Source organism: Terrapene carolina, unplaced genomic scaffold, assembly GCF_002925995.2.
Source record: "Terrapene carolina triunguis isolate 2854851 unplaced genomic scaffold, T_m_triunguis-2.0 Scaffold31, whole genome shotgun sequence".
In the NCBI taxonomy this organism is placed as follows: domain Eukaryota; kingdom Metazoa; phylum Chordata; order Testudines; family Emydidae; genus Terrapene; species Terrapene triunguis.
Window position 1 is genome coordinate 8,204,243 of NW_020664382.1, and position 19,583 is coordinate 8,223,825.

Below are 19,583 nucleotides of genomic sequence, written 5' to 3' on the forward strand. Positions count from 1 at the left end.
AAAAAAAAAAAAAAAAAAAAAAAAAAAAAAAAAAAAAAAAGAAAAGTGTCACTCTGTACCCAACTGATAATTCTGCCTTCAGTGAAGAGTCTTTTACATTTAACTTTATTTTTTGCTGATAAACTGGCTTTTGGCTTTCTGTAGTCTAATGATTTTGTACCTGATCACGTTGATTTAAGAAAAACTCACTTTAAAGATGTGTTTGGGGTGTATTTTCATTTTAATTGGTGGTTCTATGCGTAGGTGTATGAACTAGTGAAATCCAACACACACACACACACTATAGGAAGGTCCCCCTATATTCCTCAGTTTGGTGACTGGAGAATTGTGCCTCAAGATTTAAGCTTGCATTTTAAAATGATATGTTATTACTTTATTATGGTTATGCCTAGATGCCCCAGTTGAATTTGGGAGCCCATTGTGCTAGGCACAATGGTTAAATCTACTAAAGCAGCTTCATGTAACGGAGCTACACTTTACTGGCCATGTGGGCTTTTTGCATCCACATCCTTTGAGTGAGAGGTTATAATTCAGCTGTGGATTAACATCTTTTGCCATTGAAAATTATGTATATTTACATGACTGAGTTTGGTCACTTGCAAAGACTCAGATTTGTGCATGCAAACTGTATTTCCACATGAAGGATATGCAGCTTCTCAACCTATGAATGGAAATGTGAAGGGTATTTTTGTGGGGTGGAACTTTGTCCTTGTTGAGGCACGCTGTAAATTTGGTCCTGAATTCAATGCAGATCACTAATAGTCTGGAGAAGATGCACTGGAAATGTCATACATACACTGCAGTCATTTTTAGTGTTCAAAGCACCACTGATTGCGAGTCCACTAACAGTTCCATTGCTGTCATTTGATTTCAAAGGAAAAGCTGCTGAGCCAGGGCAAGGGGGTCTGTGAAATGTATTTTTCAGTACATGTGCCACAAGTGTACATTGACGTGGAGCCATGACTGTAGTGGAGAAAGTACCTTTATCAGGCCCAGGAGAAGTCCTATTTCCACCAATGGAAGTACAAAACATACTCTGATACAAACAAACAAAAGCCAAGGAATTCACTGGCACACCCCTCACCAGTCCTACCCTCCCCTATAATGCTCTGTCATAGGTCTTCAGCAGTGAAGCCGCCTATAAACCTGTGAGTCTGATCCTGCTCTAATGGCCGGTAACGCCTTAACAATAGAAATAATAGCCCTTGTATAACACCAGCGCAACATTCATGCTTTCCAGCATGCAACTCTACATTGATCTCAGCATGTCTGCCAAAGTGACTTTCAGCCAGCTAGACATTCAGCTTAATAAAACAGAAGTTACTTTTACTGTGAATGATTAACAGAAGTCTAAGTATTCCCACACATCAGTAAATATTCACACGTCAATGGTATTGTCACTTTAAAAGGATTAGTCTCTTTAATTAGATCTATAATTCCTCTTCCTAAACTTTCTTTAAAAGATACAGTAATGCAAGCACTGTATCCCCAAAGATAAATTGCCCTTTTTAGAGAATGACATTTCTTCCATTGAGATGGGCCTTTTTTCTTGGGTTTGTTTTTTGTCCCATGAAGCAGCCATTCAGGTAGAGCAGTGCTGAGAGTGCCTTGTTAAAGCTAAGAAACTATTTGTAAGACTGTGGCAGACTTGGACATTCCAGTTGGCAATGAGGAGAAAGAGCTGCTTGTTTCTGGGGTATCAGAAAAAAGGCTGGTGCAGGTGGTGATCCATCAGTAAAACATTGTTGGAAGAAAAACTTGCAGGTGCTGACTCTGAAAATGGATGTGTACTTCCTGGATCTAGCACAAGCTAAAGAGGACTGCCAATACAACACAGAACTGTACTGTTGCCTTAAGAGTGAATAAAAAAAGATGTTTCAAGGCTGTAGTCGGATCTGGATGGTTTGCTACAGAGGACAAAAAGTCTCCTATAACATTTTATTTAAATAGTCCTATCTCACTTGTGCTCTTGGTGACCAGATTCAATTGTGCTGGTGTCTCCTATGCAGTATGATATCATAGTTTCAGAGGAAGGCTTTATGCAGAGGTCACATTAGTTTGTCCTGTGGATGTAATCATTTTTTGTGTCACGGACAATGTTTTACTGTGAAGATATGGGCCAGATGGCTCAGCCACTTGCAGTCCAGAGCTAAACAGGGTCTTTATTGTTGGTGAATAAACAGAATCTATTGTCTGTTGCTCATGAAATTATAGTGTCCATCACTGTTTAAAGATGAAATATTAAATTATTCTGGCTAAGTAAAGAATATGTAAAACAAGAAATAAAAGGGCGTGGGCCTCAAATCTATCCCTGTTGGTTGTTCTTTTGTCTTTATGAATATCTATAAAAAATATCAGCAGTCATTGCCACGGACATTATTAAGCATCCAGATTCCCTCCTAGCCACCTACCTCCATTAGTTCACTAATTTGATCTGCAGCTCTTGTCACTGGGGGCAGGGAGAGCAAAACAAAACCCACCCAGAAAATCTATCTGATATTTTTTCTGTTAGTCATTTTATACTGCTCTCAAGTACACCAGAAAGTTATTAAGTGTTTGTCTAAGCAACAAGATAAAATCTTTCACAAGTTACTTTTCAGAAATCTACCGACAGAAGGTCCCTCCTTTTGTTTTGAGCATTGCAAGAGCTGGTAACACACACAGCACGCTCTGGCACCTGCTTGTAGAAATAGATTGTTCATAAAAGCAAAGACGGTGAAATCAGTTTCTCTTTGGATTAGTTAGTATTAATTATTTTCTGGATAGTCACGCCTGCTCTCATAGTCCTTATGCTATGGATAGAGAACGCATATTCTTCTAAGAAAACCTACATTTTCTATTTAAGATTACCCCAGCTGTGGCTTCTTATACTGCAATGTCAGAAGTATTTCTTTCCTCTCTTTAATTGCTACCAAAGCCAACCTTGACTGGCAAGGAGAAAGTCACTGACAGGTTTGGGTTCAGTCCAGACCTTCTCAGAGATTCTGTCAGCCAACTGTTTGACAGTATGCAAATATATGTAAATTTGGGGACATTGGAGGAACACCTGCAGAAAGTGACCATCCCCACTTATGCTATGCTCTACCTCCTATGTAAGTGGGCTTTTTGAAATGTTGCTTGGTCTCTTTCTGTCAGTTTATTATGTATTTGTCAGCAGAATGTTGGGCTGATAAAAACTGTACTCTTTGTCCTGATGAGCTGCAAAGCTCCATGTGGAACTGCAAGTGCCAGGAATAGTGAGATGGCACCCGTCCAGCCCTTGTGAATCTTTCTTTCTGTCTTTAGGACCTTAGTTTCGGTGTCTGAACTCTTGTGGGGTTGCCGTGTCAAGGAAGGCCTTCTGTTTTCCTGGGAGTAAAGACATAACATCGGTGGAGTCTCACCAAAACAAAAAAGCTCATTCTATCTCGCAGCTGGAACTTTGGACTTGTAGGAATACAGTTGATCACTGCATAAATCTGCATCCGATTTGTACCAGCTAGGAAGAAATGAGAGGCACCTCAAGTGAAAACAAAGCTACCAGCCACAGTACTTTTTACAGCTCTGAATTGTACAATGGCTAGGAGAAGCCTGAGGGTTAGATCTCACACCCATTAAAATCAGTAGGAGTTTTGCTATGGGCTTCACTGGAGCAGGATCCGGTCCTAAATATCTGTATAATTAGCATAGAGTGACTCTTTCTTGCAGATTCTTTCCCCATATATGTTGTAGGTGTAGCTCTGTATGCAATGCCCAATCTGTACTTGAAAGGAGTGTTTTAAAACTCCATTTTAAAAATAAAATACAGCAAATAGAGGAAGGACAATGACATCAGGGTTTCCACGCTCCGGTTAAAAGTTTGATGCATAATGATTACTTAAGGCAAAGTACCTTGTGATTATCAGTCTCTGCCTTTGGTAGTCTTAAACTATGCTGGGTTGTGATTAGATGTTATCAAAGGTAGAGGCAAGTCTGAATCAAGGCCCTGGATTCTAAAACCCCTGGACTCTGAGGAAATTCAGATGGAATCCAAAATATATGTCTAAAGTCAACTTCCAGTCCATGAGAGGGATGTATCATGTCAAGATCTGTACAGCGGGGCTTTGGTTTTAGATTACTAAACATTTCGGCTAATGGCCAGTATGTTCAGCTTTCCCAGTTTGGGTTGAGGTATTGCACAGGCACATGATGCTTCCAGCTCCCAATGAGATCTCTGGCATTATCTGTGGTAGAGTCTCAACCTGAAGTCTTAGTTTAAGTGGAAATGTTGTAAGGGCAGCGCTCCACCTTTACTGCCAGATCCTGTCCTCTTGATTCACACCAGTGTAACAAAATTACTCCAGTGAAGCTAATAGAGTTAATTTAGATGTACACCCCGTGTGTCTGATTTCAACTGTACTCAGCTTTTAAACTGTAAGGACGCCATAGATAGATGTTGATCAGGTGCACCCAAAGCAATGCGTAGGAGCTTGTGAGCCTGATCATCATTGTCCTAAGAGAATCCTAAACAACACATGCTGACATGGCACTTGGATTTCTCTCAGTTGCTTATCAAGTTGCAACCAATGGAAAATAATAAAGAGGAATATTTAAAGACTACAGGCTAGATCCTTAGCGGTCATACAGAATCCACTGAAGACATGGCGTTTACAGGGTAGTTTGTTTACACCAGCTGAGGATCTGGCCCTGCATCATCAAAGATGAGTAAAGTACAGAACTGATTATCTTTGAGGAATGATACAGTTGCTTGAACTTAAATTTCCAGTGGGCTTAAAAATTCAGTACCCTTTTTTCGCTGAATAACAAGTCAGACATTGCTTAAACCTGTCATAGAATTTAACCAGAATTTAAAGCAAGTGTTGTTGTTTCTATGCTTTATCTCTAGGTGAAGGAGGTAAGAAATGGGCTCCCCAGCATTCGGGTAGATGACAAGTTCCTCGGTTGGCAGCCAGAGTTCCACTGGCACTTGATTTTTCATCTTACTGAACATAAGAACGGCCATACTGGGTCAGACCAAAGGTCCATCTAGCCCAGTATCCTGTCTTCCGTCAGTGGCCAATGCCAGGTGCCCCAGAGGGAATGAACAGGACAGGTAATCATCAAGTGATCCATCCCCTGTCACCCATTCCCAGCTTCTGGCAAACAGAGTCTAGGGACACCATCCCTGCCCATCCTGGCTAATAGCCACTGATGGACCTATCCGCCATGAATCTATCTAGTTCTTTTTTACTGAGTGCAATGGGAACTCGAGAGTACCAGTTCTAACTCACAATGTAGCACCAAATCCTATTTAAACTCGTTTGCTCTTTCTCTTAAAAGAGAAAAGGAAAATACTCCGGCTATTTTTTCCTCCCTTACACTTTGAAGCCCAAGGTAGTTGCATTTAAGCAGCTTTAATGTCCTTTCACTGCTGCTGTTTGCAGGGTTGTGGTCACTCAGGCAGCAGTAAGTTTGAAAAAATGACCCGTCTACACCCAAACAATAACAGAATCCCCCTTTTTATGTTGGCAACGCCCACTGCTTTCTGTTCATTTCAGGACTCCCCACGTAGACGCAACTGTTTGACCAGCCTTCTTCTGAACAACTTAATTAAGCAAAAGAAAAAGTGTCAGTTTCTGCCAACCTCACAAAAACAGAACTGTGGGGGTAAAAAGGGTACACAGCATTAACCCACATTCCTCAACTGGCTAACTAAGGGAAAGCTTTGCTTTATAGCACTGCCAGGAATATTCTAACATTGGGCTGCCATTCAAAGTATCAAGACATATTGTTTTGTACATCACACCAAACACAATTAAAGCTTCAGTAATCTGAATTTTAGCTGCTGGTATTTGAGTTACCCTGAGAATTACAAAAGCTGGTGACTGCAAGGTGTGTGTACACACCCTCTCTCACTTCACTTTAAAACTAAGCCTGCAAGTCCAAACAGATTTTTAAACCATATGAAAACAGGAGATCTTTTCTCCCCACTTCAGGAAGTAAATGCACCATGAACACATACAGTGTGTTACACACACTCCTTGCACAGAGCTGGATGAGATTTGGTTCCTCGTTCTTCTCGAGATACTGGAAATGCCCAGGTTCACTACTACTCAGGTGAGAATTATATACCTGAACCTTGATTCCTGCCAACCACAACAAAACACCTTTGTTTCGAGACCTGGGCTAAACTTTGAGGGGCAGATTTTTGTAGTATCTTACTCCACAAATGGTTCCATTGCCTTCAATAGGACCACTCAGGTAGTAAAGCGCTACTCAACCTGAGTAGAGATACCAGAATCTTGCCCTGAGTATTCTAGGGTCTGATCCTGCACCACTGAGTTAATGGGAGTTTCACCATGAACTCCAATGGGAGAAGAATCAGGCCTTAACTGAGGAGGAAACTATGAAGTGCTGTTGTGCTGTCTGGGCTAAATTTTGCCCTGAATTACACGCTTGCATCCCCATGGGCCCTTTTTCTTTGCCTCCACTTAAAAAGGAAACTAACATCTTCTGTTTTCCTTCAGAAACAATCCCTGCTTCTTGCTGAGCATGAATTCAGTGTTAGGCCCCAATCCTGCAAAGGCTTACACACATGCTTACACTCATGTTTGGTTTTTACACACTGTGCCTACTGCCATTGCAGTCAGTGGGACTATTCATAGTCCATATAGTTAAACATGTATGTAAGTCATTGCAGGATTGGGGCCTTTTGTAGATAGTTAGGCTTGAACGGCTTATATTCAAATAGACTCCTCCATTTGTGCTTCCCCCATAACCGCCTGACCCCTTTTTTTTAACTGCATTTTGCAATAGGGAAGTTTGTATTTCTGGGCAGTGACCTCATACTCAAAGCTGGTCAGTAGCCATTCAAATAATAGTAATAGTAATTAAACAAAAAACTGACCCAAGCTCTTGTTTTAGATGCTTTGTATGTCTTCCTGAAATCTTCCAGTTCTGTTGCTTGTAATTTATAAACTAAGCATAATAAAATCCCAGTCTCAGAAATTAAATGCATAAAACAGCTGTGATCTCCTGTAACCTTGGGGTTTTTTTTTCTTCTTCAAATTTGTAGATTCAAACAAATCTGATAGAACAAGGTATGTGATGGTGTGTGCTCCCCCAGTGAGAAAGCACAGATGTGATGGGAAATGGCACTCTAGACATGAAACACAGCTTTAGAACAACCTAAAAAGCCTTAGCCCAACCCTCCCACCTCCCTCCCCCTAGTCACTTGGTATAGCAGCTACGGGATTTAGGACAGAGTAGTACTCTGTGTCTGCTTACAAGTGGCACCGGGTATGCTACAAAACTAACTTCAAGGTTCAATCAAATACCATTTGCACCTGAATAAATGGCAACGGATAGAAGACATAACTTTTCCTGTTTGCTTTAGTTCAGAATAAGCTATTGCTCATGTTATGTGCGCTGGCTTTTCATTGGATTAGCCTAGAAGGCAAGGGGTGTTCGGCTGACATCAAGGCTGTAATGAATGTGAAATGACAACTGACCCAATATTAAAAGGAAAGAAATGAAAAATCTTTTTTGCAACCTCTGACTGTTTCATTCTTCCAACACAACAGTACAGGAACCATAGCCTTTATTGTGATTCATATCGGGGAGGCTTCTTAACAAGACCGAGCTTGATAGGTGGCTCTTGTTGGATGAAATTTATGGCCTGGTACTTCCTCAGTAAGACTTCCCACGTCGAATTGTTGAACATTACTGACCCTGATGCCCAACACAAGGGGGGTGGGGATTTACACAGATGTCTGGTAACTGTGGAAGGTGCAAAAATCCAGAAGAACAACCTGCATCCCATCCATTGGAAGTGGCTGGTTAACAAAGGTCAGGGGGAGGCCTGAGCCAGTGTGTGAGCCTCAGTGTTTTGGTGCAGTTTGTTTTTTGATTAGTGCAGTTCATGACCGGGCCATCCCACCTGAATAACAATCAGTCTGATTCACAGCAGGCCTGAAGAGGGCAAGGATGCCTGTGGAGCTGTGCATATGGAGCTGAGCCCTGGGAAGTTTAGAACCTTCCCAAACCCAGATGGTTCTATTTGACACATTTGGCAAAACCCCAGAAATAGCCTATTACGAGATAAAATCATCAGGATCTTGCCCCGACTGTATTTACAGAAACAAAAGCCACAGGGGAAAGCTAGTGCTGCCGTGGATTAATGAACATGGATGAAATGGAGATTTACTGCTGCAGTCATTAAAAATGAGTGTCTGTAAATTTTTGCTTTCTTATAGGACAATCACTTCCCTAACTATAGTTCTTCTTTCTTGATACAGAAAAGTGCAACAGCCCTTTGGCACTGCTATCAGATGGGAAGGCTACACTGGGAGCCCAGGCTAAGAATACGAGTCCTCCAAAGCAACCTGGGGTAAAACATTCAGGGATTGGCAGAGAGAACTGGGTGCACAATTCCCCTTTCTTGCTGTTCTCCAGTGCATGCCTGTGAAAATCTCCATCTTTCCAATGATTATTTTCTACCTATGATGTTTACCTAAGCCTACAACTGTACTAGTTGGATTTCTCAAATTAAGTGGGTCAGGGCTGGGCTGGGTCAGTATATATCCAGGTGCTTCAAGAAGTGGTGATCTTCTGACTCCCTGGCAGAGAACCAGCACCGCAGCATGGTGTTAGGGTTCACTGTGTTGCCAGAACTGCTGTCTTAGATGAAATGTAAAACTGAATTCCTGGCCAGTGGCAGTCATTTCAGATCCCCTGGCACTTTTAAAAATCATTTATTTATTTATTTATTTATTTATATTTTTTTGGTGAAAAATAGGGATCTTAACTGAGGGGGTCCTGGCCAAATTCCAGTTTGGGAATGTAACAAGCTGTCAGGTTCTAGGATCCTGCACAGTTGTTCTGCTCACTTACCCTGGCATGTAGACCAGTGAGTTTGATGAGCTCCAAGACAGGAGCTTGTAAAAAGGGGGTTGCAAGCAGAAGATATATTTTGTGTGTGTGTGAGAGAGCGAGAGAGAGAGAGAGAGAGAAATATGTTAGGAGCAAGGTAAGACCACTATCTGCTTACAAGGTAATATTACATTCTGCCCGCCCCATTCCCTTACTCTTTCAACTGGACACAACATCTTCCCTTCCCTTCCCTTCCCTTCCTGAACTGTTGTTATGTTTAAATCAGGTGATGCATTTCAGTGGGGGATAAAATGTGGCTTAAATACAACTTGTTTTTCATTTTGTTGCATGTTAAAATCCTTCAAGGTGAAATGTGTCATGTAAATGTGAGTCAATTTATTATTACCTACCCTCAGACCTGAAAAACCAATAGAATTTGTAATCCTGGGTGTCCAAACATATGGAGCAAGAGGACACTGGGCCAAATGATTAGAAACAAATCATTTTCACAAATAGTTCATATAATTCTTCTTTGAAAATTGTGCTTTAAGTCTCTCTAGTCTTATGAGTATCCATCACATTTTTCAATAGTATATTTCAAATAATCTGAAAACTACTTCCTAATGAAGGTTAAAATATCAATTTAAATGATGGTTTTCTTTGATCTTTTATACATTCCAGATTTTAATGAGCCTGTCTCCTGCACATTCATGGTCTTGGGATTATTTAAAGACATTTACTTGCATGTTTGTCAGCAGTAAATAAAAGTCTTCTATAATATATCAAAACCCAGGGAAATATTCAAGCTTGAGCTATTTTCAGCAGTATTACTTTTCGCATTATTATGGGCCTAATCTAAAGTGCCATGAAGTTAGTGGTAGTCTTTCCGTTTACTTTGGATCACCCCATGTCAGAATGAGCCAAAAGATTCATTAATTTTTGGATTTTTAAAAATATATATACATATTTTTGGCAGCTACAAAGGGGAAGATGCTGCAAACCCTTACTACTGAGTGTAGTGCTTTCTACTATGTGCAGTCCCAATGCTTATGCAGTACTAAGCATATGTAGGATCAGGCCCAAACATGATAACTATTAATACAGACATAACAATGAGCATATGAGAAGTGTAGTGGAGTTACATGCTTTCAGGAATATTAATATTTTCTGTTTGCATAGTCCCTGACTTTAGATTGAGAATTAGATCCTCCCACTTAATATATGATTAGGGGCTAGAATCTGTCACTCTTACTAACGCTGAGTAGTAATGTTTCCAATGAGTAATCCCAGTGAAAGTATTGGTGTTTTTCATGGAGTAAGGCTGGGCTACACTTAAAATGCTACAGAGGCGCAGCTGCGCTTCAGTAAAGATGCTATCTATGCTGAGGGAAGGAGTTCTCCTGTCAGTGTAGAAGATAATCCACCTCTTTGAGAGGCGGCAGCTATGTCGACAGGAGAATTCTCAGATCGACCTAGCGCTGTCTGCACCAGGGAGTTTGGTCGGTTTAACTACGTCGCTCGGGGGTGTGGATTTTTCACATCCCCGAGTGACCTAGTTATACCAATAATTTCCTAGTGTAGTCCAGCCCTTAGACACTTATTGGGAGTAAGAATAGCAGAATATGGCTCTAAAATAACTAGTCTGGAAGCATCTCTATTAAATTCCACCATCTTTGGCTTTAATTAAAAACAAAACAAAACTATTTACTGGATAGTAAAGCAAGGCCCCACGTACTACTGCTTGACCTCAGCTGAATCAGGACAAAATAAGCTGACCCTCACAGCACTAAATATATATTCAGAATAAAACCACAATATTGTATGAATGTGAATTTGATGTGCATGTGACACATGAATGTCGTACGATTTGATACAGAAGAACATGTTTATCCACACTCAAGCCTACTCCTTGCCCTTCTTTCTTTCCCCTAAATATTAAAGACTTTTGTTTTTCATTAATGAATTTTCAGCACTTGCTATAGGATTTTTCCTATCATCCCAAAAAAGACTCTGGAAAGAATGTCAACTACCTAGTTACACCCCAAGCCCCAAAACACCTTTCCTCTGGTTTAGCACTGGAGAAATCTGAGTTCCTGCTCACTTTTGCATGTGCGCTTTTGAAAATTTGAACCTTATCATAGGATTGGTTTGGTCACTTCAGACCTTTCAAAGGTAACTAGCACTCAGATGGGACAGTTTAATATTAGACTAGATATTGGTGTGTTGCACACTTCAAATGTGAGAGTGCCTAGCTGCAGCAAGACAAAGGCTAGTATTATAAATGTCAGCTAAAAATCATAAGTACAGATACATAATTTAAGATATTGTAGCAAGAATACCTGTTGCATGCTGTCCATGTTCCAAGCTCTAGGCATACATTAAGCCTCACAACATCTCTGTGTGGTAGCTAAGTAGTATTACCCTCATTGTAGAGATGGAGAAACAGAGGGAGAGAGATTATGGCCGAGATTTTTAAAGGCAGTTAGGTGGTGTTCTGGTCAGTGTTGCAATGCCTAAATTACTTAGACTCCTAACTCTCATTTTAAAAGTGACTTAGGCCAGGTCTATACTACAGACTTATATGGGTATAACTACATCACTCAGGGGTGTGAAAAATCCACACCCCTGAGCCAGTGGCGTAGCCAGGGTTGCAGCCGAGGAGGAGCGGCGGAGAAAAAAGGCGCCAGTCCTTCGGTGGCATTTCGGCGGCCCTGCGCATGTGCCGAAATGCCGCCGAAAGACGGAGCGGAGCATGCGCAGGGCCACCCCGCTTCCCCATCCATATTGGTTGACCGGGGCACCGAGACCCCCGGCCATGCTCTCAGGGCCTGAGTCCCGCCCGGAGCGCCGGGAGCCAACCCGCGGCCCCGTTCCGCTGGCCGCCTGGAGCTCCGGGAACCAGCCCGCGGCCCGGTTCCGCAGGCGCCACTTTTGGGGAATGTGGTCAGGGGAAGCGGCCGCTTCCCCTGAACCCCGCTAGCTACGCTACTGCCCTGAGCAACCTACTTATACGAAAGTAACTGCCAGTGTAGCCCATGCTATGTTAATGGGAGAGCTTCTCCCATTGACCTAGCTACCACCTCTTGGGGAGGTGGATTAACTATGCCAATAGGAGAAGCTCTCTCTTCAGTGTAGTAGCGTCTTTGCTAAAGTTTTCCTTGAACCTCCATCAGTGGTGCAGTTCAGAGGAGTCTGAAGTTTGGAGAGCTTATTAGGAGAGTTTTGGGGAGCTTATTAAAGACGGCTAACTGTCTGACTCACTTCCGCGCCCGATAGGGTCTCTACCTGTATGCGAACGCTGAGTCCCTCACACACAACTGCTATTAATCTCTATGGTACCATTCTGTGATGATCTCCCCATTAAATATTACTCATGAATACACGTCTCAATCATTTTCAGTACCTGCAGTATCAATGAGCGGATACTTCCCCTTTAAATTTTTCCTGAGCTCAGTTCTTACAACATGACATAGTCAGACAAGCAGAACCACACAACAATGCAATAGCATGCACAAGCAAGAGCAGGAAGCTCCCGCTCAGTGTAAACATAACACAGTCCTTTTTACCTACATGACATGATTTGTCATCAATTAATTACACCAGTAAGGTCTAAAGTGGTCTTCCTTTCCATTGTCTCCTCTGTGTTCTCTAGAGTGTCGCATTGAGCGCCATTCTGTACATGAAGACAAGCCCTTAGGCATAGCAATGCTGAGCAGAACAAGGCCTAACTGCCTTTAAAAATCTGGGCCTATGTGCCTTGCCCAAAGGCACGTATTAGGCCAGCTCTGATCAGAACCTAGGAGTTTCTGGATTCCAGTTCTATCCTCTGTCCACAAGACAATTACTGTCTCTCTAGTTCTCGCTTGTCCATCTATAATACTTATATTGTGCCAATCACTCTAGCATCTCTGTGCCAAATACAATATTTAGATAAGCATAAAAATTGTTTGAAGTGTACTCTGCTCTTGCTCTTGGAAGGCTCAGAAAATTATACTTCTTTTCTTTCTCCCTACCATCGTTATTCTTCAGGTCCTGTTGCTGCCGGTAGACCTATGAAATAAGATGCTTCTGCTGGCCTCTGAAAACAGTTAGACCAGGTTTCCTTCTGATCGCTGACAGGATGTACATAGGGTTGGCCCAAGGCCCCAAGAATTCATGGCTTCTGTGGAGTTTCACCTGAAGCAATGAGATGAGCCTTAAAGAGCCCCCGAGGAGCAGAGTGCTTGTTTCTGTGGGATATGGATGGAGAGTAATGGGATGATATACCGAGATTGTAAACTCTTTGGGACGGGGATCATCGTTTTGTTATGTCTGTGCCTGGTGCCTAACACACCGGGGCCACAATCCCTGCCTGAGGCATCTGGATGCTACCACAATGTAAATAATAACAAGGAAAACGAAGGAAGGGCTACAGTAAATTCATATTGGATGTCGGGCAAGTTTTTCACTCAGGGTTGGGAGACTGGGAAAGAAACAGCAGATAATGACAAGTGGGGTCATGGGTGGAAGTCTCCCTAGCTGTCTGATGAGGGGGAATTGTGACTTCACTCTCTGCATGAGTTACACCTGTGATAGGAATCAAGCACAGGAAAACAGGGCAGGCATGGGAGTTCCTTGGCCAACTACAATTAATGATGTTATTTGGTGCAAAGAAAAATTAAGAAAATCTTAAACTAACTCATCTTGTCATTCATTTTGGGGAGTGGGGTGCAAAATTTGGATGAAGTACACTTTATGGTTCCTTTTTTCTTTTTCCCTTTTTTTTTTTAACCACAGCCTCAACCTGGCCATTAATTTTACAGGTGCAGTTTTGCTCCTGCAATTAATTGTGCCTATGAGAGGCCTCGAAAACAGGCCCTGTTGAAGTGGATCACTGTGTGCTGATGCAGCATAATGACTCTGTCCCCTACTTTCTAAAGCCCCTGCCTAGCTACATGCCCACCAGCACTGTGGATCAGTAGGAAGCAAGACCTTCATAGGAGCTGAGGCAATACCATAAGTTTCAGCAGCATTTGGCCACTATGTAAAGGAAACCTTGTAATCATCCTTGGAGAGACGATTATCCTTGGAGGGAAGGGCCCTAGTGGTAGCATAAAGGAGAGGATGAGACAGTGACATAGGGATGGGGGCCACAGGTAAGTGCATGAAGGGGAATAGGAGTAGAGAGCAGGGAAGTGAAGGGAGCAGTATGTAGATGGGGAGAAGTCACAGAATTTAATTGTGTTGCATTTTAAAGATGTGTGTTTCCAAGTGATCAGCTACTGTGTAGATGAAATAGCTGGAGTATTAATTTTTAATAGATATAAATCACAAATGGTATTTTATCAAATTATAAATGACAAAATATTAATGAGAAATTAAAGGCTCGACCTTTTGCTTATTGCATTTGATGCAATACAGATGTTGCACAGACAATGTGCCTTCCATCCTTCAAACTGCTGGAGTGAGAGTCAGTTGATATGGCTGTTGCATTCCCTCTTCAGTTGCCTGAGAAACGTTTTGAATATCCTTACCAGCACCTCCTGTTTTCTAAGTCCCCCTTCTTGTACTTGAGTTCTTTATTCCCAGAAGCCAGTGTCCGAAGGCACAGACTGAGGTTAAGACCTTGTTCCATATTCTGTACTACTTAGCAGGATCCCTCTTCAATGCTCTAACCCCAAGCAGTAGATGATAGTGTTTAGTGACCTGTCACACTGGTACTTCAGTCTTTTGTCTGTGAAATTGGCCTTCCTCTTTTTGATGTGAGAGGATTCGGTCTGTTTCGTTACAGACATACGCTTGCCTGGCAATACACCAAGGTTAATGGAGCAAGGAGAGAAAGCTGTTTCTCCAGGAGCACCATCAGGTCTGAAATACCTAGACTCCTTTGAAATTTGGGTTCAGATCCCTTCAGGATTGAATTAGCTCTTCATGCTCAAGAGGTAGACAAACAAGGTCCAGGCTGTTTACTGTGTGGTGGTCCTTTGGCAGAGGCTGTAAAAACCAAGGCCCGATTTATTCTGCTTGGATATATAAATTCACATATGGATAGCTAGATTGATAATCACAGTAGTATCTTGGTACCCATTAAAGAACCGAAGTGTCTTCATTTTCCTGTTAGGCATGTATTCTTTGCTTCATCGTTGTTGTGCTTGTATTTTGTAGATTTTACCTTGGGCAGTGGTGGGGAGGAAGACTGTTCATAAGCCAGAATAGCACACACTACACTGGCTTCTTACCAAGGATCAGATCCAGTTCTATAACTTGTTCCTCACAAACAAATCCATCAGAGGCCTTAAGGGCCTACACTAGATTTTTAAAGGTAGGAGATGGACAACTGCATTTTTAAGCAGCTGTATTTACTGCATGGCTTTGCCTTGACTGTCTCTTGTAGAGACCATGGCAGTAGAGCATTCTCAAAATAACAAAGGTAAGAGGATCACTGTGGCTTGGCCTTCATCCGTGAGGCGTGAGTACTGACTTCTTACCAGTGGAAGATGAACTCTGCCAGCTCATCAAAGTACTTTCCTTTCCTCACCGGCACTGCCTCCAACTTGCTTGGCTTACACTTGGGACAGTTGTTACTCCGCCGTGTGGAGGTGAACTGGGGAGGTGTAGTGGGGGTGCCATTTGCTTCATATGAGCAAAATGTTTATATAAATGCCCGTGTGCCATAAGCATATTGTTGACTAGAGCTGGTTGGAAAAACAAGAGGAAATGTTCTCAAATTCCCCACCCCCGCCCATTTTGCATTTGAAAAAAATGCTTTGGATTTTGAACTATGAAAATTTTTGACTAGCGTCATTGTTGACATTGAAGCTAGAGCTTCTGAAGTTGTTTCCTGCGGATTTTATATTGACATTTAGCGGTGTGGGACTCGGCATATGAAGAATATTGATGAGGTAGAGTACTTCCCCAAACAAACCTTTGAGTAATGAACGGAACTCTCTGACAGGGATTCTTCAGCTCCTGCTTGGAATTGCTGGGGGGCCAGCAGTTCTCTGGTTTATTTCTGTTGAAGGTAGTGGAACCAGTGCTGAATGTCTTACTACTGTCCCTTTCTATGACTTCATCCATCAGGGTCACTAATATTATCAGTCCATCAGCAACCAGTGCTGTTTCTTTGCCAAAGGCAGGCCTGGAGCCTGAGTGGGATAGGTTCAGGATATTGGACTATTGCATGCTTCTGGGCCTCTGATAAAATGCCATGCTTGAGGATCTCGTGTTGATATATATTAGGACAGAGCTAAAGTGTTGATCCTTTTGCCTTCGAGGATCAGTTTGTACATGGAGGCATGGACATTCCTCGGGGTCTGAGTCTCTTCCTGCATGACTGGACCAATGTTAGATGGATTTTGTATAGGTCAGGGGTGGGCAAACTACGGCCCGCGGGCTGGATCCAGCCCATCAGGGCTTTGGATCCGGCCTGTGGGATTGCCAGCCCCGCACCGCTCCCAGAAGCGGCCGGCACCATGTCCCTGTGGCCCCTGGGAGGGGGGGGCAGAGGGCTCCGTGTGCTACCCTCGCTGGCAGGCACCCCCCCCCCCGCACCTCCCATTGGCCAGGAACGGAGAACTGCGGCCAACAGGAGCTTCGGGGGAGGTACCTGCAGGCGAGGGCAGTGCAGGGACGTGGTGCCGGATGCTTCTGGGAGAGGCGTGGGGCCGGCAATCCCGCAGGCCGGATCCAAAGCCTGACGGGCCGGATCCAGGGAGCCTGCCCTAGCCCCGCTGCCACCCTGGAGCTACACCCCAAACCCCTCCTGCACCCCGCACCCCAACCGTCTGCCCTGAGCCCTCTCCCATACCCCAACCGTCTGCCCTGAGCCCCCTTCCACACCCCACATTCCCTCCCACACCCCAACCCCCTGACCCTGCCCTACATTCATGGCCCTGCATGTAATTTCCCTACCCAGATGTGGCCCTTGGGCCAAAAAGTTTGCCGAATCCTGGTATAGGTGCTTCAGCCTGTTGTTGTTCCTTCTGTTCTGGTGGGTGAGTGCTGCTTGGGTTTGAGGTCGGACACAAACATTTTAGATTTGTTATTTGTCCTATTGTCTAGAACAGGTCTGCTGATCATCATTTGGTAGCTTCTAAGTTAGAGGTATAATAGATTTTAGTTTGTTTCCTTTCTAGGGCTGGCAAATGTTTTATGTACTCCCTGTGCTGTAGGTGATCCAGTTCTGAACCACCATCTCTGCTCTAGGCCCTTTCCCCCATGTTCCATTTGTTGCAGGTATTTGGTTCCATTGATATAAGCCCATGTTCATGTTGTGGCTAAGGCTCTCTCTATGCTACAAAAACAATTGTGTCAGAAGACTCAATTACAACACAATTGCCCTCTGGCCCAGTTACAGCATGATTCCATATTATATTCTGGATGGGACTGTAACATTATTTCATATTCAGGCTAAAGCATTGAAAAGACTTTCCAAACTTGGTTTAAAATGGAGCTGATGACTAACCCAATATCCTGGATCTCATACTCTTGAACTTGACAGAAGTCCGGGTTTGTATATAAACTTTAAGGGTCAAGTCCATCTCCAGAGTGCGTGGAATGTGTTGGCTACTAGTTGTTTGACTGGGTGCTAGCTTCCACCTCAGAAATGGATTCATTTCAGCAGGCCCTCTCAGAGGTCCAGAGAGGCCCAGGCCACTTCCAGGTTTTGAGGCCCTTAGCCATAATAAAAATAAAAAATGACGGCACATGAAAACAAAATAAGTCACCAAAAAAAGAGTGAGACATAATTTTAATATTTTTTTATTTAACAAATGATTTTCTAGCCTTTTTCTGTGCAAATGCACTAATTATTGAGGAAAAATCTAGCTTTCATGCAACGTCACAGTTGATATTAAGCATGGTGACCCCATTCAAATGCTCTTGTCCCATAGTTGAACAGTGATAGTTCTTTACCTGCTTCAACACGTTGAAGGTGCATTCACCTGAAGCCACTGATGCAGACAAACTGACAAAAATACGCAATATTTATGAACATTTTAAACTCTTTAATATGACAAAATGTATATCAGCAAAAAAATTGTCTTTTACCAAATCACATCTCTTATTTGCTTAAATTTGCAGCTCTACGCTGAGAGAACGTGTCACATTTTGGTCCGATAGGGATGTACATAAAAACAAGTTGCGAAACTTATCAAATGCCAAAAAATTAACAAGTGTCTAAATTTGAGACCCCCTTTGAGCTTGAGGCCCAGGCCAAATGGCCCTCCTGGCCCCCCCTCTGATGGGCCCTGCATTTCAGTGATGCTCTAGTTTGTGAAGTGCTTTGGCGTCCTTTTGGCTTTTTGCTATAAGTGAGATACCTGAGTCCTTCTGAAATTGCCTCTATTTACAGCATTTGCTTTGAAATAAGTGTAAAATGCCTCCCTTTCTTTTTCTCTTGTGTGTATCTAATTTGGAGTTGTGTTTACAGCGCAACTTCTTCCCAAGAGTATGGGAATATGTATAAGCTTCTTCAGTCTTAGGCAACTGACATGCAGCAAATGGTCACCTACACAGAAGGGGAAATAGTGCAAATTCTGAGTAACTCCACTGAAGCCAAAGAAGTTACAGTACTCTAGATTTAAAGGGCTCCAGCAGGGTAGAATTTGGTCCAGGAACACTTATAGCTTCCAGTTGATTTGGTCCCAGGGATATATGTTGGCTAGTTTAGATTTAGAGTCAGATCCTTCAAACACCTCTGCATTTGTGTAACACTACTCATATGAGTAGAGTTATGCACATGCCTAAGCATTTGCAGGTTTAGGCTCTTAGAATGTTGGTTTTGGTCATTCACATCATAATAAACCTATGAGCTATGAAATGTAAACCTGTTCCCCCCAACCAACTCATGAGCAAGTTATGGGTTTGATCCTTGGTATCCTGAAGATCTGATTTTCAGAGGTGCTGAGGACTCATAACTGCAACTGAGGTTAGTGAGAGCTGCAGGTATCTCTGAACATCAAGACCAAAGGAACTCAGAATAACACAGGAGGAAGATTAAAATAGTCTGAACATTTCAAAGAATCTCCATGTTACTCTATAGTATAAACTAAAACTCTGGATACTTCACAAATAGGATGAGGGGAAAATACATTTCTTGTAAGGTGTCAAGCTTGGAACCTGCAGTGGTACCTCTGGGGGCAGATAAAAAATAGGACTACAGGTCACTATAACAGGTTTCTGAAGCTATCTGATTACAGCTCTTCTGTTCTTGTTGACCCTTTGCTGCTGTGTTTTTTGTTTTGTTTTGTTTTTTTACTTGAAAGAATTAAAAAGTACAGCTTCCATGAATAAATATAACTCTTAGCTCCATCTTATTAACCAAAAGCAATTTAGGGATAAATACAGTGAATGTTAACAAAAAGCAAAGAATAGAAAATTGTTTAAGTGGCCAAAGAAACTTTATCCCATTGTGATGCAAGCCAAGCTATGCCAGCTATATGTAAATGTATGCAGTAGTCTCTGTGCATGTGTCCACTTTGAAGTTGCCATCTGAATTTAATTCTGCCTTTGTGATTAAATCAGGCCATTACGTTTAATCTCACTTAATAGTAAGAAACGCTCTTTGTTGTTTTCTATAGGCAACATATTCTGCCCCTAACATATACAGCTTGGCATTCACACTTTACTATTAATCCCCGATGGCTGATAATTGCTTCATCTCCAAGTTCTCTGTCCAATTCACAAGGGAACTGATTGCAACTATTCTTCCCCTATACATTAATGCACTGTTTTGGTCTTACTTCTTTGGCTCAGTGAACCCTATCAAGCTGTCC